The sequence below is a fragment of the Eubalaena glacialis genome, chromosome 17 (assembly GCF_028564815.1).
Source record: "Eubalaena glacialis isolate mEubGla1 chromosome 17, mEubGla1.1.hap2.+ XY, whole genome shotgun sequence".
Classification (NCBI taxonomy): Eukaryota; Metazoa; Chordata; class Mammalia; order Artiodactyla; family Balaenidae; genus Eubalaena; species Eubalaena glacialis.
In genome coordinates this window covers 18,036,391-18,041,230 of record NC_083732.1, presented here as the reverse complement: position 1 = coordinate 18,041,230, position 4,840 = coordinate 18,036,391, and positions in this window count along the sequence as shown.

The window sequence follows — 4,840 nt, the reverse complement described above, 5'->3', positions numbered from 1 at the left end:
AAAATGTCTACAGATATATGTACACTCACACATACATTTCCCATGTATTATTCCATAAATTCTGAAATAATAAGTTCAAGCAAATTGTCACAAATAATTTTCCACAGGTTGTTCTAGGTCAGCACAAGTTCCTTTAAATGTTATAATTTCCATGAAGTGAAATTTTGGCACCAATGAATGAAACAATTGCTTTAATTATGGACATTCTACCATCATTAATATCCAAAATTATTTCCAAGGCTTAAAGCCTGAAGTTGACTAAAATAATTTTGGAGTCCAACTTCAAGTTTAATTGAAGTAAACTTACTACTTCTTTTTTTTTTTTTTTTTTTGCCCTACAGCATGTATTTTCTTTTGTTTGGAGTAGAAGGCAGAGGTATAGATTATGGAAGGCATAGATTTATTACGAATGCTATGATCCCCGCCCCACCCCCATGCCCCTCCCTGCCACACACACACAGAGAAGTATTAGTCTCCTTATTTTATGATTGGAAAATCAATGGACCAGAGACAAAGTGCCTTGTTGCAGGATCTGGGCTGCAGTCAGAGCCAAATCTCAGCTTCTCATCCAGAACTCAGCTTCAATGGAGAGCCTGTCGATGCCAAAGACTGTGCTGTAAAAGCGAAGCCCTTTTCGTTTCTGAAACAAATTTTAAATTCAGGATATTTTCTTTGGAGAATTGAATCTCAAGATTTAAACTACCGGCAAACTTCGGAGGTATTTGGGTTCGGTTCCAGACCACCAAAATAAAGCAAGTAACAAGAAAGTTTTGGTTTCCCAGTGCATGTGAAAGTTATGTTTACACTATACTGAAGTCTGTTAAGTGCGCAATAGCATTATTTCCTAAAAAAACAATGTATATACCTTAATTGAAAAATACTTTATTGCCAAAAAAAGCTAACCATCATCTGAGCCTTTAGCGAGTAGTAACATCAAAGATCACAGATCATCTTAACAAACAGAATAATAATGAAAAAGTTTGAAATATTGTGAGAATTACCAAAACGTGACACAGACATACAAAGGGAGCAAATGCCATTGGAAAAATGGCACTGTAGACTTAACTCGATGCAGCGTTGCCATGAACCTTCAATTTGTTTAAAAAAATGCAATATCTGAGGAGCACAATAAAACAAGGTATGCCTGTATATGAAATTCCTTTGGTTTCATTTGTATAAAATATTATTTACTAACAAATGATTTACTAAAATACATATTTCTTGGTACTTATCATGTAATGACATAATGACAACAGCAAGTTTAACAGGGATGGAAAAGTCCCCAGTATTTAATGCTGAGAGTAACAATATTTCTGACTATATGTTCATTTAACTGTCAGAATTGTTTTTGTGGTAAATTAAATTCTTCAGAGATTAATAATTAAAATTTAAGTCTCATCAGGGTTGGGAACTTCAACTATAAGTTCATTATTAACATTTTAAGACCATTTCTAAGATCTGTAAAGCAAAACTTTTGAAGGCATACTTGGGTAATTTTCAATGTTACTTAAAATTTTATACCAGTAAATAAACTTTCTGTTCACATTTTTAAAAGCTCTTTCTTTGTTTGACTAGAAAATACCTAAATCTTCCGGACTGGTCAGAGAATAAACAAAAATTTCACCAAAACCAAAACAAAACACTTCAGAATTGATAGGCATAGTTATGATGATTAACAGCAATAAAGCTATGATGTATTTATGGTTCCAACATGTGTTATAATAGTTAGCATATTTGAGTTGTATAAAATCAATTTTTCAAATTACATATTTAGCTTTCAGTACATGGCCATTAATTACTTTCATATTAAAGCATATTTTTATTTCTATTCTTGAGAAGAATTTCATGGGCTAGAAGACATAATATTAAATAATGGTCTTGAAAAGCTTGTTATTAGTTCTAGCAAAGGAAACAGTACAGAACTGAAACATGTAGTCCAAGTGATTAATGAAGAACCAAAAGTTCTATTTTCAGAGATAAAGATCAAAGAATTTAAGACTTCTTTGATATTCCTTTTTAACAAGTATCTTGGGGTCCTTTCCACGGACACTCTACAATGATTTACGGGCCCTAGCATTACTTAATAGGCTGCTTTTCAAAAGTGCACGAGAAAAATAATTTGAACAAAAATAAATATACCCACTCAGGAAAGAAGGGGAAAGGAATTAGAGATGGTGATCACTTAGAAGAGAAAAGTGGAAAAAGAAAAAAATAAGAGAAGGGAAAAGAAAAGCGTAGAAAAAGGAACAAGGTGAACTATAATCTCACTATTCTTTTTTTAGGGCCTTGCTTGCAATGTTTTTATTCAAGAATGTTGCAATTATGCATAAAAAGCCATAGCAATAATTTAAGTTTAGTTCTACTCTGGCATAAGAACTTTAATTAGCCATCTTTTCTAGGTATGCACCAAAATGATGTAAAATAAGACTGGTTCTGCCCTCTAAGAATATTCTAGTGAAGTTTCATACAAATAACTGTAAGTTGATTTAGACAACCTGAGCATTCTGAAGTATAAGCAACCAGGTAATGAGTATATTGAAAGAGAAGTGAAACTTCTAGGTCAAGGTGACAGATGGATATACATGTTTACCTTCTTCCTCAAATCTCATTGAGATTACAGAATTCACGGAAGAGAATAAGTCTATAACATAGATGAGAAGGCGGGAGTGGGAATCAGCCCAGAGATTTTGAAGATTTTTTTTGAAGATTGAAAGCACATGGGATTCTACTGATGGATAAACCAGAACGAAGGGACCATACCCTTTATTTTTTTTTTATAAATTTATTTATATTTTTGGCTGCGTTGGGTCTTCGTCGCTGCACGTGGGCTTTCTCTAGTTGCGGCGAGCGCGGGCTACTCTTTGTTGCGGTGTGTGGGCTTCTCATTGCGGTGGCTTCTCTTGTTGTGGAGCATGGGCTCTAGGCACACGGGCTTCAGTAGTTGTGGCATGCCGGCTCAGTAGTTGTGGCACGTAGGCTCAGTAGTTGTGGCACACAGGCTTAGTTGCTCCGCGGCATGTGGGATCTTCCCGGACCAGGGCTCGAACCCGTGTCCCCTGCACTGGCAGGCGGATTCTTAACCACTATGCCACCAGGGAAGCCCGACCATACCCTTTAAAACATGTAGAAAAGAAGGTGGAATCAGAGGTAAGAGCCATTCTTCTTGGGGTGGGGAAGTCCCACCCAGCACAAACAAGATGAATTTTTAAAATCCCCACCCCTAGAGACAAACTTGTGAAATTTAAAATCAAGGATAAAGAAAAGACTAAAACCTTCCAGAGAGAGAAAAACAGATTACCTACAAAGGAACAAGAATCCCCATGAGAGACAGCAGTCTTCTCATCAGCATCAGTGAATACTTGAAGTCTAATAGAGCAGGGGTCCCCAACCCTGGGTATCGGTCCGCGGCCGTTAGGAGCAGTGCCGCACAGCAGGAGGTGAGTGGCGGGCGAGCGAGCGAGGCTTCAGTTGCCACTCCCCATCACTCCCCATCGCTCGCATTACTGCCTGAACCATCCCCCCACACACACACCCAACCCCCTCCGTAGAAAAATTGTCTCCCACGAAACCAGTCCCTGGTCCCAAAATGTTAGGGATCGCTGTCATAGAGTAAAGCCTCCAAGTTCTGGGTGAGAATAATTTCAAAACTAGCATTTCTATGTAAGTCAAGCTACTAATAAAGTGTGAAGGCAAGATTCAGCCTTTCAGGGGTATAGAGTTCAGAAGCCTTGTGAGATGGTCCTAAATAGGGTATTTTTTTTTCAATTAAACATGGCAGGTTTAAAATATATTTACTTCCTTTACCTTCAAATAAAATTACAGTTAAAGGATTTTTGTAAAAGACAAAAAATATAATGATAAGGAGATTGAGAGAAAAAGGCTGAAAAGAGATGGTCACAAAATTTCAGGACTAGTAAAGCAGAAGAAAGGAGAAAGCCAAATGTCTACAGGAGGGAATTTCAGTGGGCAAGGTCATTTACAGCACCCTGGAAAGGCTCAGGAACTTAAGGATCCAGATGCTTCCATCAATGGAATGGTTGACAGTTGGTATAAGAAACAGTTAGAGCCTTAGATAGCTCTGCAGCCAGGCAACAGCTAGACAGAAGGTTTACTCTCTGCAGGGGACTCCAGATTGGAAACACCAGCAACAACTGAGAATGGAGACTAAGTATCTATTCTGAATGGTGACCACCCCCTCCCCAGGTCCCTCATCCAAGTGCTCTGAGAAAACTACTCTCACCTGCTCAGAACAGTTTGCTAGATTCCTCTCTGAGGAAATAGATCATCCAAGAAAATGGCTGTAGGTACCAGCAGCTGCAATAGCCAAGTGCCTGTCCAATCACTACCTTGACCTGTGAGCACCCATCAGTGCTCACAGAGCTTCCAACCAGCTTCTTCATACTCATAAATATAAATGGACAGCCCAGTTCAAGCAGGCATTTGAGGAAAACCATTGACAAAGAAAGAGGGAAACCAAAATTAAACAGAAACAAGCAATATAACAAAACTCAGGCAATAAGCACTGCCAGGGTCAGAAGAGATGCAATGATATCAATCATGAAATAAGAACAAAACGTCCTAAATAAGAACATACAGAGAATTAAAAGCTCTTGTAAATTAAAAAGTTTGATAGTAGATATATGGTATGAAAACTTGGAAGGTAAAGTTTTGTGACATTTTCCCCAGAAAGTAAACAAAAAAAATTAAAGATATAGAAATCTGGAGACAAAAGATAGGAAATTAGAGGAGCAGTCAAAGAGATCCAACATCTGAGTAATGGGAGTTCCAGAAAGAAAGTGCAAAAAAACCAGAAGGGAGAAAATTAGCAAAGAAATAACAC